At 42.7% G+C, this 24,256-nt stretch overlaps 1 protein-coding gene across 2 annotated transcripts in view; it reads right to left on the bottom strand.

Annotated features, from left to right (window-relative positions):
* LOC134345455 (glypican-1-like) overlaps positions 1–24,256 on the bottom strand; it is a 210,816-nt gene that overhangs the window by 33,699 nt on the left and 152,861 nt on the right. The gene's annotated exons all lie outside the window — the stretch shown is intronic.

The following is a 24,256-nucleotide window of genomic DNA, read 5'->3' as shown; positions in this document are numbered from 1 at the left end:
ACTCCTGGTATCACTCTCTAACTGGCAAAATAAAACCAAGATACTGGAAGAGCTTAGGGGGTCAGTCAGCATCTGTGGAGGGAAATGGATGTTCTATATTTCGGGCTGTGACCCTTCATCTGGGCTGATAGAGGAGAAGTAGCCAGCATAAAAATAAGGACAATGGTGGTGCAAGAGTTAGTGAGTGATAGGTGGATTCAGTGACAGGCAAATGGAGGACAGAAGCCCTCCCCATCTCCCACATTTCATTCCATCCTCTATCTTTCTCTCCTTTCAGACTTCATCTTCAGCCCTTTGTTGCCTCTGGCCTGCAGCTTCTGTCACTATTTCTACTCTTCCCTCCTCCATCGGCCTATCAACCCTCCTTGCCTGTACTTACCCATCACCTGCCAGCTCCTGCTCTAACCTTAACATCTACTTTTTGTACTGCCCATCTTCCCTCTATCTTTCAGTCCAGATGAAGGGTTTTGACCCAAAACATTGACGGTCAATATTCTTCTGCAGGTATTGCCTGACTTACTGAGTTCCCCTAGGATCTTCTATGTTGCTCTAGGTCTCAGCATCTAGATTGCACACTTCAGGAGAGGGAAACCAGAGGTTCATGAGCCAGTCCTCATTGGAGGGTCAGAGGTAAAGAGGGTTAGCAACTTTAAATTCCTGGGTGTTACTATTTCAGAGGACCCGTCCCGGACCCAGCACGTAAATGCAATTGTAAAGAAAGCATGGCAGCGCCTCTACTTCCTTAGGAACCTACGGAGATTTGGCATCTATAGATGTGTCGTGGAGAGTGTACTGACTGGCTGAATCATGGCCTGGGATGGAAACACCACTGCCTGTGAATGGAAAATCCTACAAAAGGTAGTGGATTTGGCCCAGTATATCACGGGTAAAGCCCTCCCAACTATTGAGCACATTTAAATGAAGCATTGTCATAGGAAAGTAGCATCCAACATCAGAGATCCCCACCACCCAGGACATGTTCTTTTCTCACTGCTGCCATCAGGTAGAAGGTACAGGTACCTCAGGACTCGCTCCACCAGGTTCAAGAATAGTTACTATCCCTCAAACATTAGGCTCTTGAACAAAAGGGGATAACTACACCCACTTGCCCATCCATCGACGTGTTCCCACAACCAATGATCTCAATTTAAGAACTCTTTATCTTGTCATTTCATGTTCTCGTTATTTATTGCTATTTATTTATATTTGTATTTGCACAGTTTGTTGTCTTCTGCACTCAGATTGATCTTTCATTAATCCTGTTACATTTACTATCCTATAGATTTTCTGAGTATGCCCACAAGAAAATGAATCTCAGGATTTTATATGGTGACATATTTGTACTTTGATAATAAAATCTACTTTGAACTTTGCAGTCACTTTTGTTTCCATTCTCTCAGTGGACGAATGTAGCATATCAAGACCAGTGACGCTTGGCTTCACTCAGCCCTCTGTTGGACAACAATAGCCATTGCATTCATACGCCTTCACGGGGTTAATGAACTAGCAGTAAGAGCGAGCCACAAACATGATGTTCTACTGTTTATTACAAACGGTGACATTCAGATGTTGTTAAACAAAGCCACCAATCAGTCTACCCTAACTGTCACTCCAGTCACATCCCATTTGAATCCTAAATGCCTTCTGAAATTGCCTGGCAAGCCATTCAATTGTCAGTGTCTCACTGTCACCTTCTATGGGCATTTGTGAAAGGGTAACAAGTGCTGGCCTTGCAAGCTATGCCCAGAATCTGAGAAAAATAAATAAACAGTTATCCTTGTCACAAAAATCTAGATGAGAGGATAGCCTCCCACAGGGCCAATAGTCTTTTATCAGTTATGACCTGGAATAGTAGGCAGTAGTTCTGCCAGTCTGTTTAAGTCCCACAGCAGGTGTCACACACAGAACCTAGACTAAGACTTCAGGGACTGCTGCAGTTTCAGAGGTATCACCTTTGAAATGAGGTTTCTAGACCAAGGCCCATCTGTGTTCTCTAATGGGTGTAAAGCCTCCTGAGTGTCCACAGGGAGTGCCACACACAAATTCAACAACCTGTTACCAAGCATGTGGCTACAAGGGAGAATGAGGACTCCAGTAAAGCAGTTAGGTTAAGTGAGGATTTAGATAACGGTTTATAAAAATGCAGCCTTGTTGCAAACTGTTTAAAAATAATTGAGTGTTTATATTGAATAAATAAAGGGCAATGGCAACCAAAACCAAAGGTTTCCTATCTAGCAAACACAGATTGAAAAAATAGAGATGGTATGTTGGAAAATATTACTAAGGGGTGAGTGCAGTCCTCTCTTTCTTCCACGTGAAGCCCCTGGTCTTATTTCTATTAGTTCACGACTCTGATCCAAAAGCACTTGCAAGCATCGGAATCACACTGACAAGCTGGTAGAGCCGCTGCCTCACCGCTTTAGAGACCCAGGTCCAATCCCGATCTCCAATGCTGTCTGAGTAGAGCTTGGATGTTCTTCTTATGCCCAAGTGGGTTTCCTCTGGTTGCTCCAGTTTCCCCCCTCATCTCAAAGTTGTGAATGTTGGTGGGTTACTAGACTACTATAAATTACCCCCAACGTGTAGGTGGGTGGTGGAATGTGGGGAGGGGAGGGGCCGAGGGAACGTGGAGAGAATCAAAATTAGCGGGATTAGCTTGAATGGGTGCCTATTGGCTGGTGGTGAGCTACTAGGCCAGAGCACCTGTTTCCTTGCAGTCTGACTGTGCGAAGCTCCTCCCACAGTGAGAGTTTATTAGATTTGCTGACGTGTTAAAGCGGTTCAGAACAGTTGCTGCACTGTCAGAGATGGTGCCTTTGGGATGACATGTTAAACTGAGACCTCATCTGCTGTCTCATGTGGGTGTGAAATATCCAATGTCATTATTTCCTATGTTTCCCAGCAGCAGAACTCTCCTCACTGTCTAACGTATATCCTCCAAACAACGTCAAAAAAAATCACTTCATTCTCATTGATGGGAAATCCAGTGCATAAATTGGTAAGCCTGCTTCCTCAGCCACAAAGGAGGCCAAATATGGTTAGTTTAAGATTTCCCAAGACCACAAGGGCTGATATAAAGATGCAATCTATTCCATCGTCGAGAGGCACAACTGATGTTCCTCTGAAGTGTCATCATTGCTATAATGTAGCAAACTTGTACTGGCAACAAATCACTCATTGTATCAAGGTAATGACCAGTTCACCTGCACTGAAGGTCTTGGTAGAGAGAGGAATATTACTCAAAACAGAGGCACCTCATTCTTCAAGTGAGGCCACAGAATCTTTTCCATCCACTTTGACAGCCAGGGAGGGCCTGAGTTTCAAAATTAATTTAAGGAATCACCTTCTCTCATTGAAGCAGAGACTATGAGATCAAGTTCGCCAACTAGGACTTTAGCTCTCAAAGTGACAGGGTTGCCAGTTGAACCACGCCGATATCTTAGCAGGAATATGAATCTGCAAGGCTTAAAGCTTAATAATTTCTTTCATCCCTTCTGCTCCAACACTCTTCCAATATTAGAAAGATGTGAGAAAAACAAGCCAGAGGTGCGTTGAGATACAACTAACTAATCAGGAAACAGCTGCTTTCCATTTGTGATGATGTAACCTGACAGTTCAGAAACAGGAGTCCCTTTGTTAGGTGGGCAAGCAGAGGTTTTATCTCCATTTCCAGGCAGTTTCTCAACAGGAGCTGGGCGGATTTTTTCAGGGGGAAAGTCTGCCGTGATAACACCTTATAATTAAAAACTGCCTTTGCTTGCCTTCCACACACAGGTGCACAGCACTGACTGCCAAAAGGTTCTTATCACTCTATACTGTTGAAATGATGAACAAAAGGTGAGCTAATGAGAGAATATCTTGGATGCCTTTGGTTACAAATGCCAACACATAACTTTTAAAAAAAAATTCAACCAAAGGCCTAATTGTTAAAAGCTTTGTGAGTGAAAGTACAGAGTTTTTAAAAAATCCTTGGGATTCTAAAAGTAAGCATCCTATCCCACATGCATGTTCTTGAGATGCATATGTGGTGGATAGTGGTCAGGTGAACTTGGGTGAGCTGTTTCTTCTCAAAGCGATTGTTGAATATAATCATGCACTCCATATTTAGCTACTGTCAGCAGACCCTTAAGCTCAATGCAGACTGTGACCTGGTGCTAACCTCAAATGTACCAACCTGCCTACAGAAGATAAAAAAATAAGGAGCAGCCTGAAAGCATAGACCACCAGGCTGAAGGACAGCTTCTACCATGTTTTAACAGTAATGAAAGGACCTTTTGAATGATAAGATGGACTCTTGACCTCACAATCTACCTCACACCGGTCCTTGAACCTTACCATCGGCCTCCACTGCACTCTCTGTAACTGTCACATGAAATTTTGCATTCTGTTATTGCTTTTCCCAATGACTTTGAACAGAAAATCCTACAAAAGGTAGTGGATTCAGCCCAGTAATTCACAGATAAAGCCCTCCCAACCATTGAGCACATCTACATGAAACGCTGTTGTAGGAAAGCAGCATCCATCATCAGAGACCCCCACCACCCAGGTCACGCTCTCTTCTTGCTGCTGCCAACAATAGAAGCTACAAGAGCCTCAGGACTCACACCACCAGGTTTAAGATCAGTTACTGCCCCTTAGCCATCAGGCTCTTGAATAGAAGAGGATAACTACAGTCAGTTGCCCATCATTGAAATATTCCTACAACCAAGGATTTAATTTTAAGGACTCTTTATCTCATTATCTCCTGTTCTCATTATTTATTGCATTTATTTATATTTGCATTTGCACGTTTTGTTGCCTTCTGCACTCTGATTGATCTTTCATTGATCCTGTTATGGTTACTATTCTATACATTTATTGAGTCTGCCCACATGAAAATGAATCTCGGGGTTGCATATGGTGACATGGAAGTACTTTGATAATAAAATTTACTTTGTTTTTCTTTGAACTTTGTATTTCTTTTGATGTATTGATATGGAGAAGTACTTGTCTGGTTGGTATGCAGAACCAAGTTTGTCACTACGCCTTGGTGCATGTGACAATGATAAAACCATTACTTTATAATAATTCATCAATGTCAGACCCTCTGGCTACCCAGAGATGAACACAAGATATTAGGATTGACAATCAAGAAAAACACAGATGTTCGAAATCTGAAATAAAACTAATTGCCAGAAACACTCAGCAAGTCAGGCAGATACTGTTAACTTTTTGGGTCTGTGATCCTTCTAAATATATAATTTAATATAATTCCGATGACACATCCAGGTTCTGAAACTTTAACTCTTTGTCTTTCTGCAGTTGCCACGTTACCTGCTGAGTGTTTCCAGCATTTCCTATTTTGATGTTATGCTGTCTTAAAAAGTGGCTCGTTCAAACCAGGAACATTTCAATCTGGACACTCGGATTAGAAGACTCCTACCTGTTTTGCCTCTCTGATTTCTAAAAACAGAAGATTAGTGTGGACAGGAATTAGGAGTTCTACCTTCATGCACCTTCAATGGCACTTGTAGGGATCATGAGAGACCAGTGCAGTGGTGAATCCAAGATGGTTGTAGGGAATTTCAAGAAGCTTACTTTTGTAAAGAACCCATATATCACCTAAAATGGGACTGTTTTAAACCTTTTAGCAAGACGAAAGATCGATATTTTAGTATTTCATATCTGCTCCCGGAAGGTTAGTTGTTTACTCCAGAAAATTCAGCGCCCCCAGCAGTACATCAAGCTGCCACCAGGGTATCTCACCCAGCACAAAAGGCACAACCTGGAGAACAACCAAGGAAGCCTTAATGACGTAGCAATAAAATGAGTTACCCGGCATCAACGCAATGGCAGTATGCAGGACTTGGTGACTTCACTCATTATTACAGTATCTCGATAATAGGCTCCACTAAGCTTATCCAATCTGACGGTTGTTGATATACTGAGAGGGCAGATGGCAGCTCCTGTAATACTGGGAATTCCTCCTGCGGATTGTCACAGCCCAAGTAATGAATGAAAACTTGACTGCATCTCTGACTCATCAGAAGCAAGCTCCAGGGAGCTCAGTCACAAGGACAGCTGGTATCCTTGGCTTGCTGGAATTATAAGAGGGATTGCCAGGTTGAACTACATTAAAACCACTAAGCATGAGTTCCAGAATAAATTCGAATTGCATGGACTTAGTGACTATCACGAAGTTCAACACCTCAATGTAGATGTATCAGTAACAGAGTTAACTGCTGAAACTTCCTCAGTTAACTTCCTCAGCCTCTCAGTTACACTGGGCTGCACAGTCCACTCCCAGTCCTATACGCACACAGATGCACCCACAAATCTGCTTATAGTCAGAGAGCTCAGAAAAGGCCTTTCAGTTTAGCACGTCTGTGCTGATGATCAATCACCTATTTACAGTAAACCTATATGAATCCCCCTTTTTAATTCTCCACAGTCCCATCAGCTCACCTAGATCCCAACTCACCTATACACTCGGGACAACTTACAGTGCGAAGTTATCTACTAACCTGGAGGAGATAGTGGAGGTTCTTAATGAATACTTTGCTTCGGTATTCACTACGGAAGGGGACTTTGGTGATTGTACGGATGACTTACAGCAGACTGAAAACCTTGAGCATGTAGACGTTAAGAAAGAGGATGTGCTGGAGCTTTTGGTAAGCATCAAGTTGGATAAGTCACCGGGACTGGATGAGCAGTACCCCTGGTTACTCTGAGATACGAGGGAGGAGATTGCTGAGCCTATGGCAATGATGTTTGCATCATCAATGGGGACAGGAGAGGTTCTGGAGGATTGGAGGGTTGTGGATGTTGTTCCCTATTCAAGAAAAGAAGTAGAGATAGCCCAGGAAATTATAGACCAGTGAGTCTTACTTCAGTGGTTGGTAAGTTAATGGAGAAGATCCTGAGAGGCAGGATTTATGAACATTTGGAGATGCATAATATGATCAGCAATACAGGGGTCCCCCGCTTTTCGAACGCTCGCTTTACGAAACCTCACTGTTATGAAGGACCTACATTAGTACCCTGTTTTCGCTTTCAGAAGGTGTTTTCACTGTTACGAAGAAAAGCAGCGCGCGCCCCGGCAGCCGCTCTCCCCCGGATTCAGAACGGCATTGCTGAAACACGTTGCATTGAGCAGCAGTTAGCAAGATGAGTTCTAAGGTGACGGAAAAGCCTGAAAGAGTTAGGGTGTTACACTTAGCATAAAACTAGACATAATTATGCTTTTTGATGGTGGTGAACGAAGCAAGGACAAAGTGAGTTTGGCTTGTGGAAATTGACGAAGATGATGTTGAAGAGGTTTTGGCATCCCATGACCAAGAACTGATAGATGAAGAGCCGATGCAATTGGAAGAGGAAAGGATAACAATCGAAACCGAATGCAGAAAGTGAAGCAACTGCGTGAGATTTTTACTGCAATGATAAAGTACGACTTTAATCTTGAAAGGGTACGTAGGTTTAGGGGATATTTGCAGGATGGTTTGAGTGCTTACAAACAACTGTATGATAGAAAAATGTGTGAGGCTCAGCAGTCAAGCAAGCCTTCCACATCAGCCACAGCAGAAATGAACCTCGACCTTCCACATCGAGGCAGGCAGTCATAGGAGAAGATGAGCTGCCTGCCCTGATCAACGATGAGATGACACCCCCCATGTCCCACCATCCGAACACCGGGGCCCCGGACAGATACTGTGCTGATTTCCGATTGCATTGCCTCTGATCTGGGCCGACAATTATGTGTCGGCGGCACCTAATTAATTAGCATGCTTATTTCGGCTTTTTTCTCAACGATGTGCTGTGTGCCTCCCGGCTACTGCTGCGTTCTTCACGGCAATGTATCGGGTCCGCGGCCCGGAGGGTGGGAGCCACTGCACCACCCAGCCTGCAACAACTCAGTTGAACACACCATCATCGGTGTGCTCAGCGCTGTTTTCCCAATTCCGGTAAGTGATACTACACTGTACATACATTATTTCTACTTTATATAAGCTGTGTATTTTTACGTGTTATTTGGTAGATTTGGCAGCTTCATAGTTTAAAGGTTACTGGAGAGCGCGTTTATGCCCACAGTGCTTGTGTGAGGTTTTCTGCTGACAGCGTTTGCGTGAGATTTTCGCTACGGAGATCTGTGCAGGCAATCGTTGTACAGAAGTATTTCTACTTTATATAGGCTGTGTATTTATCATATAATTCCTGCTTTTACTACATGTTACTGTTATTTTAGGTTTTATGTGTTATTTGGCATGATTTGGCATGATTTCCCATATAAATAAATGGTAATTGCTTCTTTCGCTTTACGACATTTCGGCTTACGAACCGTTTCATAGGAACGCTCTACCTTCGGATGGCGGGGGAAACCTGTAGTCAGCATGGCTTTGTCAACGGCAGGTCATGACTTATGAGCCTGATTGAATCTTTTGAGGATGTGACTAAACACATTGATAAAGGTAGAGCAGTAGATGTAGTGTATGTGGATTTCAGCAAGGCATTTGACAAGGTACCTCATGCAAGGCTTATTGAGAAAGTAAGGAGGCATGCGATCTTAGGGGACTTTGCTTTGTGGATCTAGAATTGGCTTGCCTACGGAAGGCAAAGAGTAGTTGTAAAGGGTCATATTCTGCATGGAGGTTGGTGACCAGTGGTGTGCCTCAGGGATCTTTTCTGGGACCCTTTCTCTTTGTGATTTTTGTAAATGACCTGGATGAGGAAGTGGAGAGATGGGTTATTAAATTTGCTGATGACGCAAAGGTTGGTGGTCTTGTGGATAGTGTGGAGGGCTGTCAGAGATTATAACGGGACATTGATAGGATGAAAAACTGGGCTAAGTGGCAGATGGAGTTCAACCCATATAAGTGTGAGGTGGTTCATTTTGGTAGGTCAAGTAAGATGGCAGAATATAGAATTAATGGTAAGACTCTCGGCAGTGTGGAGGATCAGAGGGATCTTGGGGTCCGTGTCCATAAGACACTCAAAAGTGCTGCGCAGGTTGACTCTGTGGTTAAGAAGGCATATGATGTATTGGCTTTCATGAACAGTGGGATTGAGTTCAAGAGCAGGAGGTAATGTTACAGCTATATAGGACCCTGGTCAGACCCCACTTGGTGTTCTGTGCTCAGTTCTGGTCACCTCACTATAGGAAGGATGTGGAAACTATCGAAAAGGGTGCAGAGGAGATTTACAAGGAGGTTGCCTGGATTGGGGAGCATGCCTTACGAGAATAAGCTGAGTGAGCTTGGCCTTTTCTCCTTGGAGCGATACAGGATGAGAGGTGACCTGATCGAGGTGTGTAAGATGATGAGAGGCACTGATCGTGTGGATAGTCAGATGCATTTTCCCAGGGCTGAAATGGCTAACACGAGAGGGCACAGTTTTAAGGTGCTTGGAAGTAGGTACAGAGAAGATGTCAGGTGTAAGTATTTTTACGCAGATGGTGAGTGCGTGGAATGCGCTGCCAGCGATGGTGGTGGAAGCAGATACGATAGGGTCTTTTAAGAGACTCCTGGATAGGTACATGGAGCTTAGAAAAATAGAGGGCTATGGGTAACCCTAGGTAATTTCTAAAGTAAGTACATGTTTGGCACAGCATTGTGGGCCAAAGGGCCTGTATTGTGCTGTAGGCTTTCTATGTTTCTAACCCACACTTCTGTGGGATGTGAAAGGAAACCAGAGCAGATGGACAAAACCCTCATAGTCACAGGAAGGGGATGCACCCTTCACACAAACAGCTGCCAAGGTTAGGATTGAAACCAGGTCTTGGGCTCTGTGAGGAAGCTGTGCATCTGTGCTACCCTCAGTACCTGCTCTGTTCATGATCCAGTATCCTAATCTACCGCTTTGGAACATGATCTGAATGTGCTCAAAATTCAAATGAGGAATGGCTGCCTCGAACATATTTGGAGATCTGCAAAAGTCAATTGCCTTCGGAACAGATCCTGAAATGTAATAAATATCAATATAAACATAACTACAGTGTGGTGTGACATAATATTTATGTTTGTATTCATACTCCTTATGAGCATAAAATATCTCACAGGGAGATGTAACAGAAGTGCAAAACATTACGATGGTAAATAAACAGAAACAGCAAAAGCTGATTCAGAAAGCAGAAGACTCAGAATTAACGCAACTGATAAAAGTATCACAGGAAGATAAGAGATTTTTTCCCCAAATATAGCAAGTTATTATTTTTTGGGAAGGATGGTGGAAGCAGTTTCTGCAGTGACTTCAAAACGGGAATTGGATTATTAATATACACCTGCTCGTTAATGCAAATATGTAATCAGCCAATCATGTGGCAGCAACTCAATGCATAAAAGCATGCAGACATGGTCAAGAGGTTCAGTTATTGTTCAGACCAAAATTCAGAATGGGGAAGAAATGTGATCTAATTAACTTTGACCATGGAGCGATTGTTTGTCAGACAGGGTGATTCCAGTATCTCAGAAACTACAGATCTCCTGGGATTTCCACGCACAACAGTCTCTAGTCTTTACAGAGAATGATGTAACAAATAAAAAATATTCTGTGGGCAAAAATGCCTTGTTAATGAGAGAGATCAGAGGAGAATGACCAGACTGGTTCAAATGGCCGGAAGGTTACAGAAACTCAAATTACCACACATTACAATGGTGGTGTGCAGAAGAGCATCTCTGAATACATGTCCAACTTTAACGAGGATGGAGTACAGCAGCAGAAGGCCACAAACATACACTCGGTGGCCACTTCATCAGGTACAGGAGGCACCTAATCACACAACATTCTGTGATATTTTCTTCTTAATTCTCTTGCTCGTGTTAAAATGCAATTTAAGACCAATGGTCTGCTTACAACACACACAAATCAACACATATTATTGCCGATCAATCTCCCAGGGAAAAGATGTTATCAACAGATTACAGAGAGCATCTAAACACATTTGCACATAGACTAAAATCTCAGCCATTCGGGATCTGACTCTTGGTTAATTACACTTGAGACTTTTTTTTTCCCTTTGGTACATAAGTGCCTGTATTTTAGAGACCCATATTCAGCAGTAAATCCTTCTTTGAATCCTGTTTGTGATAATACTGGCTGTAATTAAATGTTAAAGTCTTAGCAACAAACCCACTCAGGGAGACCAAAGCTTGTCTACAGTGGGCAGCAGTCTAAGCAAACTATAATAAGGATAATGATTTACCAGGAAAATTACTATTGTCATTCAGGAGTCAGCCAAATGAGAATGGGTACCAAAAGGAACTTAACTTTTTAATCCAACCCATGGAGAAGCTACCCTGAGAGTGTCTGATGGGGCAGGATAGAGGCTTCTAGGTTCTGAGGCTACACCATCCGGTACCTGACTAGTTGTACAAGCTATGACAATGTCTGATGCGATTGCGGCTTTACCCTTGGGTCAAATCTAGCCTATATTTGCTTTGAAAGTGCTCAAGGGAACCGTGTGAAACATTATTCAAAATTATCTGACAGTATCTACTTTTCAAATATGCAAAACATTCAATGTCTGAATTCCTTCTTAGCCATAAAGTGCAGCAGCATAGAGGTATAGGAAAACAACCGGAGGATATAAGCTCTTCAAACCTGTTTAACCATTCAATGGAACCATGGCAAAACCATATTCCTGCACTCTCCCCGATACTGATAGCAAGAAATCTACGTGTTTTTCAACATTTTCCGTGATTACAGGTTCACTGCTCTCTATGTGAATAAATTTCTCGTGACGTCAAAATGTTTTACCCCTTATCTTCAAACTATCACCTTTCATTCCTAACCCCCAGTAGGGGAAACATCCAATCGGCATCCACTCTGTCCAGCCCTCTCAGAATTTTGCACTTCTCAGTGACATCTCCTCTCATTCTTTTAAACTCCAATGGATACATATCACTTCAGTTCTAACAGTTCCATCCTAGGAATCAGTATGAGGGCTGCGTGACCTCTGGTGTAAGATCAAATTTGCAAATTCGCTTGTGCTACCCCAGATATGGTCTCACCAAGGCCTGTATAATTGTCAGAGGGTATTTTGCTCCAGTACAGAGCCCCTCGTAATAAAAGTCAAAATACCATTTAGCCCTGAACATCTTGCTGCACCTATATGCTTACTCTAAGTGAATGACCATGTTCTACAGTATATAGATCAGCATATCAACATTTCACAACACTTTCTTTCTGCATTCATAAAGCAGCCAACATAATCAAAGATCCCTGCCACTCCAGACATTCTCTCTCCTTCCCATTAGGCAGAAAATACTACAGTATGAAAGCACATACCACCAGGCTCAAGAACAGCTTCTGTCTCACTGTTATAAGACTTTTGAACTTGAATTCACAATTTATCTTGTCACAGTCTTGCAGCTTATTGCCTGCCTACATGCATCTCTGTAACAGTTAATTCTACATCCTGTTATTGCTTTTCATTTGTATTACCTTGCCATGAAATTATCTGTAAGGATGGCATGCAAAACAAAGATTTTCACTGTGCTGAGGCACAGTGATAACAATAAACCAATCTATCTAATTTTACTCTACTCTTGAAATAATTCTGACTTTCAGTTGTTCCTACTGAAGTGAATAATCTCACCCTTATCGACACTGTACTGTGTCTGTCATGTATTTGCCCGCTCACTCAGCTTGCATCATTTGCCTTGAAGCCTCTTTTCATCCTTCTAACTTACAATCCCACTCAGTTTTGTGTCATCACTTGACACAAATATTCTCACACCTATACCATTATGAATAGCTGGGCCCGTGCAACAATCCCTGTGGAGCCCTGTAGGCCACTGCCTGACATCATGGAAATGCCCCATTAGTGCCATCTCTATGTTTCTTATTTGTTAATCGATTTCAATCCATGCCAATACATTACTCCCCAGTGCAATATGCTTCAACTTTCCATGCTGACCTCTTATACTGGACTTTATTACAGTCCTTTTAAAAATCCATATATTCAGTATTAGTTGTTTCTCCTTTATCCATTCTATGCTATCTGGTACATGCTCAAAACACTCTAATGGGTTTGTCAATTTCATTAATTCATATTGGATTTATTTGTTTCCAGTAATATTTACCCAGTATCTGATGTTATGCCAGCTTGTCTATACTCCAGTTTTCTCCCACTGTAGAGGCACAAACTAATCCAAAACCAAAACAATTGCCGCTAGCCTGCGACCACCATGGGGTTGTTATACTTGCGCGACACACCCTCAGCTCCAATGAAATGATTACTCCAAAAAGCCAAATTACTTATTTTGATCTTTTATTAACAATTAGCAAACATACAATCTTTAGGAGATATTACTGAAGTGTTATCTCAGCAGTCAGCAGAGATACGACTCCACCAGCCCAAGCTATAAACTGCCAGAAAATAAGTATTAACACACAACTTATTCCCTTGGTTTTTACCATGCCCCCTCTCATGTGATTCGTTACCATGATAAACCCACAACACTGGCTCATACACCCTCCTTCCATTTTATATAGTGGAGTCTCATTTGCCACCCTGCAATGCACAGGAACTAATCCATAATCTACAGAATTTAGGAACATTACAAGCAATAGCATTAATATTTCCAAGGGGTTTTCAGTAGTGTGCCTGCAAATCGTCAGAATTTTGGATTTATAGCCTTTCATCTCCATTAATTTATTTCTCCGTAAAACTACTGTTTAAAAAAATTAATACTATTTTCCTCTAATTCCTCCTTTTTATTAGCTGCTTGGTTCCCTAGCTTTTCTGAAAAGTTACTGCAGCTTGATTTGACATGCTCAGCATGGAGCTGATGTGGCAAGGCAACTGACAAGAGAGAAATATTTTCACAGTGAGGGCAGACTGGTTTATTAGACTTGACCAGACAAGATCACAGAAGCCACTGGCTCTCTGCCAATAGCAATGCAGCTCTATCATATGGCTGGAATCATTCATTCCCCTAAACCGGCTTTGTTCCTGCGCTTTGTCACATTCTGTTTAGAAGTGGTTATGGTGTTGACTCTTGTTACAAAGCACATTGTTTTTGCAAAGTCAACACTTCAGTTCAACACACATTGTTTCTGAATTGGGCAAACCAACAACATAGAGCTTGGAAGACAATTCTTGACAAACATTGCAAATCCTCTCATTCCTGACTCTAAGTCTTTTTACTTTCTTCATCCCATGTGCAATCCACTGTTTCATGGGCACATTCTCTCTCAATCACAATTTAATCTATCCCACATGGACTTCATCTTCCCATTTAATCTATACCCACAGACCCAGTACAAAGCACGCTATGATGACTTTGCTCCAGCCATTTAATCTCCTTTTGCAGTTTATCCTGCACCAGACTTTACCCGCCCACTTAATCTCCCTCTACTATCGATGCACAATCTATTCTATCATAGGTTCCATGCCACGGCTATATTTATATTTCACACCCCATTATTATTAACCCTGTCTTCAACAGCTCTCACTCAATTTTTAAACATGTTTTATCCATGGTATCAAAACGGTTGTTGTGACGTGTCTAGTGTGGTAGTGGTCTCACGAAAAGGAGAGTTGAGTACGTAAGTCCCTCCCTGTCAGTTTATAGGCTCTCCAACAGCAAGCCTCAGTAGTATCTCCTCACTGGCAACACAGAGAAACTCTTTCAGACTCAGGTTGAACTACAGAGGACAGGGAGGAGGTCTGGCCCCTGCCCAGGCACACCGGCATGTGGAGATGCTCTGGTGTTCGTGAACCAGATCCCCATCTATGGGTAAGTAGCCCCACTGCCTTGTGGGCACCCTCAGGAGAGAGGAAGGCTACGGGAGTAAATCCGGACAGCAAATCTGGAGTGGAGCCCCTAAGGCAGCTGGAAGTCTTTGAACATCCTTCTGGCAGCTCCTGCAGCCAAGCTGGTGCCAAACGTATTGCTTCATAAGCTTTCCCTTGGACTACACTGGAGAGGCCAAAAGAGGGATCTTGATGGCTAGGCATCTCAGGATCTCCAAATCTTCCACCAAGAATCATTATCACCATTGTCCGTCAAGATAGATGGATGCCAAACATCCATTTTACATAGAATTTAAAGCACAGGAACAGATCTTACACCCATAATGGGCAGTGTAGCAGTCAGTATAATGTTACTACAGTGCCAGTGACCCAGGTTCAATTCCGTCCGTAAGGAGTTTGTATGTTGTTCTCATGACTGCCTCCAGGTGCTCACATATCTTCTCACATTCCAAACAGGCACAGATTACTAGGTTAATTGGTCACATGGGTGAAATTGGGTGGCGCAGGCTTGTTGGGCCAGAAGGGCCTGTTTCTGTGCTGTATCTCTAAATAAAATTAAAATTAATCCATATCCCTCCAATCTCGGCATATTCACGTGCATTATTTTTGTGCGTTCCGGTGTTGAGCTCAAAATGCACATTAAACATCCTAACCGTATCATGTTTGACACTTCAGTCAAATCCTGCGGTACATTGGCTGTTGGTGCAGTAGACTCATCAATTCCTCCCAATGTTACCAGAGCAAGTTTGCTGATTGGTCATCCATACTTATCCCAATTCTTCGACAGTTCCGTTGAACCAGAAACTGCAAGAGCAGAGAGTTGGGCACCACAGCTCTGAGGAGCAACGAAGTATGAAGACTTCGCTGATCCCTCGCTGAGGAAATGCTGAGGAGCCGCTGAGTTAGAGAGATACAACATAGAAACAGGTGTTTTGTCCCACTGTGTCAGTACTGAGCATCAATCACCAAGTTTACACCAACCCTACATCAATCCGTAGTTGATTTGAGCTCATGATTGTACAAGGGAGGAACACTGAAGTGGTTGCCTTCTTCAGTTGCGGTGTCCATACTGGACGGTAACCCTGTCCATTGATCAGCAGATTCATCTGCCCAGCATTTTTAGTCTCACCACCATAAATTCCAATTGTTGCCCTTGTGGCTACAGGGGTCAGGGGGTATGGAGGGAAGGCTGGGGCGGGGTTCTGAGTTGGATGATCAGCCATGATCATAATAAATGGCGGTGCAGGCTCGAAGGGCCGAATGGCCTACTCCTGCACCTATTTTCTATGTTTCTATGTTTCTATATAAAAACTGACATTGTTGAATGATATTGCAAGGGAGCAGTCTGTGCATGAGATATGGGAGAGAACAAAACATAAATACTTAGGGATACTGAGATGACGATACTGGTTCAGGAAGAGAAGCCATTACAGGTTGAGGGTGGCTTAGATAGTAGGTTCACTGTTTCACAGCCCCAGAGACTCAGGTTCAACCCTGTCCTCGGGTGCTGTCTGTGTGCCCTTATCTGAGGCAGCACCTCCACTAACTGTGACACTGGGCAGCCGTAATAAAACTAGCCATATGACAAAGCTCCCAGTGCTGATGGAAGACAACAGAAGACAGGATGGCCACATGCCTGATGAAGATGATCAGGTCTACCTACAGGAGGACCACACTATAAGTATCATTCCACCCTCTCATGACCCTTTGAGAAAAGCAGTTTCGCCTCATGTTCCCCTTAAACTTTTCACTGTTCACCCTTAACCCATGACCTCTGGTTGTAGTTCCATCCAACCTCAGTGGAAAAAGCCAGCTTACATTTATCCTATCCATATCCCTCATAATTTTGTATATCTCTATCAAGTCTCCTCTCAAACTTCCATGTTTCAAAGGAATAAAGTCCTAACCTATTCAACCTTTCCTTATACAAGGGGTGATTGATAAGTTCATGGCCAAGGTAGAAGGAGTCAATTTTAGAAAACCTAGCACATTTATTTTTCCTACATTTACACACTTAGTCCAGCGGTCGTGGAGCATACGGATCCCTTCTTTGTAGAAGTCGGTGTCTTGGATCTCCAGAAGTGGTCCATAGCAGGGGTGATTGATAAGTTTGCGGCCTAAGCTAGAAGGAGATGAGTTATTAACTTTAATCTTTCTGCATTTTCACTAGAGTTGAACTGCACGTGTATGTAACAAGAGCTGTATAACTCATCTCCTTCTACCTAAGGCCACAAACTTATCAATCACCCCTTCTGTGGATCACTTGGAGCTCCAAGACGCTCTCGTTACATGCATGTGCAGTTCAACTCTGAGTGATAATGCAGAAAGTTTGAAGTTAATAACTACCTTAGGCCACAAACTTACCAATCACTCCTCATAACTCAGGCCCTCCACCCTGGCAGCATCCTTGTAAATTTTCTCTGTACTCTTCCAACCTTATTTACATCTTTCCTGTCAGTAGTGACCAAAACTGCACACAATACTCCAAATTAGGCCTCAGCAACATCTTATACAACTTCAACGTAACATCCCAACTCCTGTACTCAGTACTTTGACTTATGAAGACCAACATGAGAAAAGCTTTCTTTACGACCCTAATGACGCCACTCTCAATGAATCATGGACCTGCAATAAAATGTAACAGTTTCAGAGAAAGTGCAGTGCAGGTGGACAATAGGGTGCAGGGGCCATGACAACGTGTAGGATAACATACATTAATTGGTGGAGGTGTACAAAATTCACAACCACCAACATTGAGTTAGAGTTTCACTTTAAGAGGCTGGCCTGACGAGATGACCTAATTATATAAAGGGTTTTTAGCATGCTTTATGGTCAGTTTTTGGTTTTCAATAAATGAGTTGCTATGGCTTTTCTGAAACATAAAATGCTTCCACCATTTTATTTGTGAACACGTACAAAAGTAATGTGAGGTCAAAAGTTTGTTCTAATGTACAAGAGGCCTTGTATCTTCACTCATACATTGGGGAAATCCTGTATGAAATGCACAGCACTTTATTGTGGCATAAAGACAGAACTGCAGTTTATAGAATCTTACAAGAAAGCAACTTGTCCAAAAGAGATTCAAAACCAAAATATGCCTTTTAACTGTGGCTATTATTGCGAAGCTGGAGACATGGTAGCCAATTTCTGCATGCCAAGGCCCCATTAAAACATCAGACAAGCTTTGGTACACAGTTGGAATTGGGCTTGAACCTACAAGTTTCTGAGTCAGAGAGGAGAGAGCTGCCCTTGCACCACAGCTGAAATGAAAGGTTTATCACACAAAATGATACATTAAAAACACCATGTCTACCCAGTTCAAGGTCTTGTCGCCAGCTGATCCAAAAATAGATACAAGTGCCAACTCTCATAAACAAGAATCAAATCTTAATTAGAGGTACAGGTAAAGACCTTGTCGTGATACTCAAAGTTGCTGCACACACAATGCTGACTTGTGCCAATCTCTGATGTAAGACAGGAACCACCTTGGAGAGTCTTGCACTGCACAGAGTGCAGCAAGCAACTGAAAATGTTCTCAGTTCTTTTAATTAAGTAGGGTGGAGAAGAGTGGAGGATGTGCCATGCAGAAAAGAGCACCAGATTTAACACTGAAAGGCCCGCAGTGCTTTGCAAGTAAACCACACTCTGTTTCAAGAATCTGTGTGTGAAAGAAGCAGCGAGGCTTTCAGATGTGGTGCCTGATGGTAGATGAGTTCACTGTTGGCTGGAGAACAAGTTCTTGTGAATTTGATGATAAGCATCAACAACTTACCTTCATATACATATAAATGTAGTTCAACATTCCGTGGTCTTTTGCAGAATTGGCATCAAAACAAAATCACAGCTACCTAAGGAGATACAGTACTAGGGCAGATGATGAAAGGTTTGACCAGAGTCAATTTGGTGCACCAGAGTGCACTTCCAGGGCCACCAGATCTCTGTGTAGCAACTGTGGTTCAGAGTTCCTACTTCAGAAGTGTACTCCATTGACATGACAGCAGAATGTTCTATTTCTTGCTGTGACCCTTCTGAAAGGAAATGTCAGTTGTGCAGAAATTTGGGGGGTGGAGGAAGCCCACAGTCACTGGAGCATAGTTACCTGCAACTGGCCTTACACTGATGAAAGATCTTCATTCACCCAGAGGGTAGTGCACTGCTTGAAAAGGTGGTGGGGACAAATTGTCTCACATTTGAAAAGCTCTCAGGTATGCAGTAGAACAAAGTGACTTAAAAGTGGCATCAGAGATAGTTAAGGTTGTAAAGAAAACTTTTGGCACATTGGGCCTTCATCAGTCAAGGTACTCAGCACAGGAGTTGGGACGTTATGTTGAAGTTGTACAAGACTTGACTGAAACTGTGTGCATTTCTGGTCACCTACCTGCAGGAGAGATATTATTAAGCTTGAAAGACGGCAGAGGAAAATTTACAAAGATGTTGCTGGGACTTGAGGATCTTGGTAACAGGGGAAGATTGAATAGATTAGGATTTCCTTCTCTGGAGTTCAGGAGAACAAGGAGAGATCTCGAGGGCATACAAAATTATGAGGTGTATAAATAGGGTGAAGGCGTGCAGCCTCTTTAACCTCCAAATGGGTGAGACTGGAACTAGAGATCATAGGTTTGGCAGGAAGGTGAAATACTTAAGGGTAATCTGAGGGGAATATTTTCACTCAGAGGGTGGTGAGAGTGTGGAATGAACCCACAAGTAGAAGTGATAGATATGGATATATTTTTAAAATTTAAGATAAGTTTTGATAGGTACAGGGATGGGAGGTGTATGGAAGCCCACGATTTGGATGCAAGTAGATGGGACTAGGGAGAAGACCATGTCACCATGGACTAGATGGGCTGAAGGGCCTGTTTCTGAACTATTATGACTGGAAGTATCTGGAATTGCCGAGACGTGCAGGCTACGGAATAAGTGCTGGCAAATGGGATCAGAATAGATAGGTACTTGACTGTCATACTAGATATAGGCAACCATTAGTCTCGTGAGACCATGGATTTGCGCCTTGGAAGGTTTCCAGGGACCAGGTCTGGGTAAGGTTGTATGGAAGATCGGCAGTTGCCCATGCTGCAAGTCTCCCCTCTCCACGACACCGATGTTGTCCAAGGGAAGGGCATTAGGACCCATACAGCTTGGCACCGGTGTCGTCGCAGAGCAATGTGTGGTTAAGTGCTTTGTTCAAGGACACAACCAGATATGGGTGGGCAGAATGGCTTGCTTCTGTGCTGTACGACTCTATGTCCCTTTGACAGACAGAAGTTTCAACAGGTTATTTTTTGCTTGTGAATACACCACCATGTCCTGAGATAGGGATAAGTTTGTTGTATTTTGCCTCATGTCAATCATGAAAATATTGGCTTTGGAGAATTGAACAGAAAATGTTGCCAGTTCCAAATGTCCCTCAAGTCCCTTTCCAACACAAATAGCATAAAATCCGTGAATCTCATCTATTTGGAAGCTAGCCCAGAATACAGTGAACCCAATCAACAATACTCTTTCTCCTCACTATTCTGACTGAAGGGAGCTCTGGAATGAGTGAGACTTGTATCTCACTGCAGTTCCAAAGCTTCAAGCATGGTTGACATGATCTTCATAGCTCATATATTAATACATGGTGGCTTAGAAATTCTAGTGTGCCCCAAATGGTGTGCAAGTTGGCTACAGCTCCAGCATAGTAACATCCATTTTGGCCAAGGCTCCTGTGGCAAACTCGACTAATACCTGGTGCCTGCTATTAACTAGGAAGTGTTTTTTATTCAAGCACAACACTGTAGGTGACCTCAAGCAGAGGTCTGTTAGGAGAATGGGCCCATTTAGACCCTGAGCTCTGAGGCTGGGTCAGCCAACTGAATATTTGGGAGAGTCAAAGGTAAAAATCTATGCATGTAATTAACCTTTATGAGAAGAAACTCTCATTGGCTTGAGAGTTTATGATGGTGATTGGTCCTGAGGCATATTGTTAACATTTCCTTCAATATTCCAAAATAACCGAAGCACAGCTTTTGATCGAATATGATGTGTAGTTGAAGTGAAAAATAGGTTCGTCCATCATCATCAATGAAGACCTCGACACCATTAGTATTTTTTTACCAGGTCGAGTTGCTAGCTCGACACTCAACCCAGCACGGATGGAAAGCGTGCCCGGGAGCGGCCCGACTGGGTTCGAACTCGGCAACCTTCACTCCCGGAGTCTGGCACTGATGTCACTGCACCAACAGCCGCTATTTTTGGTGTCAAGACTAGCGCTCGATTTGGGTTTAAGTGAGGGAGAGTTGCACAGCGTCAGCCTCACTCTCTCTTCCCAATTCCCATCTGGATCCAGTGGCAAGACAGAGTCAAGGCAGTTGGAGATGGGACTAGGCGCAGTTGAAGTGAAAAATAAATACACAAGGAAAACCCACAATGGAAGTGTCTGATTGGATACAACAATCTCGAAATCTTTGGAGCACAGCAGAGTCAGAGGTGTTTTTTAGAGGTATATACAATCACGAGGGATATAAACAGGGTGAGGGGACTCAATATGTTTTCCCAGAGCTGGGGAATCAGGAGCAGAGCTTTAAGGTGGAAGGGGGAAGTTGCGGGGCAAGTTTTTTTTTGCACAGGAAGGTATATATGTGGAATGAGCTGCCAGAGGAAATAGTTGAGCAAGCTACAATAGTAAATTTAAATGGCAGTCGGAAATGTCCATGGACAGGAAAGGTTTAGAAGCTATGGGACTAATTTGAATGGGGCATTGGAACAGTTGTACTGAAGGGCTGTATCCTTACTGTCTGACCAAATGATTGTGTTATTACACTTCACTCCATGGTAGGAATGTTATCAATAGCAGGACTGTGAAATCATCAAATTATAGTCCTACACACAACTAATTAGTTGCTGGGGAGCACTAACTGGGTAAGTACAGTGACCACCCCGTGTATGATCCACGCAGCAAAGGGACTCAGGATAGATTAAAAGCAGATCTGGCTCTGCAGAAATAATTATTCACCGACATGGTCATCTATCCAATGACCAGAAGATGTAAGAGCAGAATTAGGCCAGTCACCCCATCCAGTCTGCTCTGCTATTCCATCATAGCTGATTTTTTTTATCCCCATCAACCTTATTCTCCTGCTTTCTCCTTGTAACCTTTAACACCCTGACTAACCAAGAACCTATCAATATCTGCTTTAAATATACTAAATGACTTGGCCTCCACAGCTCTCCATGTAATAAATTCCACAGATTCATCACCATTTGGCTGAAGAAATTCCTTTTCATCTCTGTCCTTCAATTCTGAGGCTGTGCCTTCTGGTCCTACACTCCCCACTGTAGGAAATATCTTCTCCACATCCACTCTGTCTAGAACCTTTCAATATTTGATACGTTTCAATGTGATCTTCCATCATTCTTTAAAACTCCAGCAAGCACAGACCCAGAGCCATCAAACAATCCTCATACATTAACCCTTTCATTCCCAGAATGATTCTCATGAACCTCTTCTGAATCCTTTCCAATGCTAGCACATCTTTTCTTAGATAAGGGGCCCAAAACTGCTCACAATACTCAAAGTGCGATCTGACCACACCTTATAAAGCCTCAGCATTACATCCTCGCTCTTATATTCTAATCTTCTCAAAATAAATACTAACACTGTTACCACCAACTCAACATGCAAGTTAACCTTTAGGAATCGTGCACAAGGGCTCCCAAGTCCTTCTGCACCTCTGGTTTTTGAATTTTCTCCCTGTTTAGAAAATAGCTTATTCCTTTATTCCTTCTACCACACTGCATGACCATACACTTCCCGGCACTGTATTCCTTCTGCCACTTCTCTGCCCATTCTCCCAATCTGTCTAAGTTCTTCTGCAGACTCCCTGCTTCCTCAACACTACCTGCCCCTCCTCCTCCTACCTCTGTATTGTCCGCAAACTTGGCCACAAAAATATCAATTCCTTTATCCAAATCATTCACATACAACATAAAAGGAAGTGGTTCCAGTACTGACCACTAGTTACCAGCAGCCAACCAGAAAAGATCTCCCTTTTATTCCCACTCTTTGCCTCCTGCTAATCAGCCAATGCTCTATCCATGCTGGTATTTTTCCTGTAATACCATGGGCTCTTAACTTGTTAAGCAGCGTCATGTTCAGCACCTTGTCAAAGGCCTTCTGAAAATCAAAGTACAGAACATCCACCGATTCTCCTTAGTCTATTCTGCTTGCCATTTCTTCAAAGAATTTCAACAGAGTTGGCAAGCAGGATTAACCTTTAAGGAAACCATGCTGACTTTGGCCTATTTAATCTTGCGCCTCCGAGTATCCTGAAACCTCATCCTTAATAATAGAATACAACATCTTTCCAATCACTGACGGTAGGCTAACTAGCCTATAATTTCCTTTCTTCTGTCTCTCTCCTTTTTTAAAGAGTGGAGTGATATTTGCAAATTTCCAGTCTTCTGGACCATTCCATAATCTATTGATTTGTGAAAAATCATTACTAATGCCTCCACAATCTCTTCAGCTACCTCTTTCAGAACCCTGGAATGTAGTCCTCCTGGTCCAAAGAAGAAACCCCGGACCAATTTTCCTTCTGTCTGGTACTGAGGCTGGCTATACTTCTTGGAAAAGAAACAACAGGAACAGTGCAAGAACTAGAAGAACAGCAGAATGTTCAGCTCTTGTGCTGTAAACATCCCTCCACAGCAGGTTTCATGTTACTCACTGAGGGCAGAAAGAATCTGTATTTCTTAAATTAACTCTCCTTGAAACCACCTTCTGAAATATATCATAACATCTGGGGAGAACAAATTGCTTGTTTTCTATTTACCTGCTGAATACTTTGGGGAAAACAAGTGTCTTGTACCTGAAAGATTAATCTCCCCCTTTCCTGCTCTGGGACATTGTTGCTCAGATGTGCATGCAGTTCTAAGCATTTGCCATTTCCACTTCAGACAAGATCATGTTCTGCCATGGGCAACAACAGCTTCAATATTCACCTCAGCCTGAATTGCTTGTGTATCCTTGCTGAAGGCTTCATTCAATCTTGCTGGAGATCTTCCAGTTCTCTGTGTTATTAATGGCTGCAGTTGAGGTAACTATCTACAATGCGGAATGCTTTGATTGCAAGGCTAAGGTGGAGAGTTATGTCTTTGTACATCACAGGCTTGTCTTGGTACAACTTCTGTTGGGCAGACACAATTTTATTTGCATCCCTTGGGCTCAATCAGATTGCGAATTGTCAAAACTTAAACCTAAGAAAACAACAGGGTCAACAACTTAACATGAAAATATAGGAGATGTTAGTGATGAGAAGATATTGTTACTCATCAAGTTCATTTTAATGGGACACTGATGTATTTTTACTCAGTGCATAAACTATTCAACATCTATCCATGTCAGGGCAGCTAATTGCTTGCAATTTGGAATCAGTGAGTCACATGCTTACACTCAACTTTGGAAATTAACTTCATTATCTGGATTTTCATTCATGAGGGAAGAGAGACACCTTCTGAGTCAGATGTTAAATTGTCTGTCTAGAT

This window comes from Mobula hypostoma, chromosome 4 (assembly GCF_963921235.1).
Source record: "Mobula hypostoma chromosome 4, sMobHyp1.1, whole genome shotgun sequence".
NCBI classification, from domain to species: domain Eukaryota; kingdom Metazoa; phylum Chordata; class Chondrichthyes; order Myliobatiformes; family Myliobatidae; genus Mobula; species Mobula hypostoma.
Note: the sequence above shows the minus strand (reverse complement) of the source record. Positions and strands in the feature narration are given on the sequence as shown.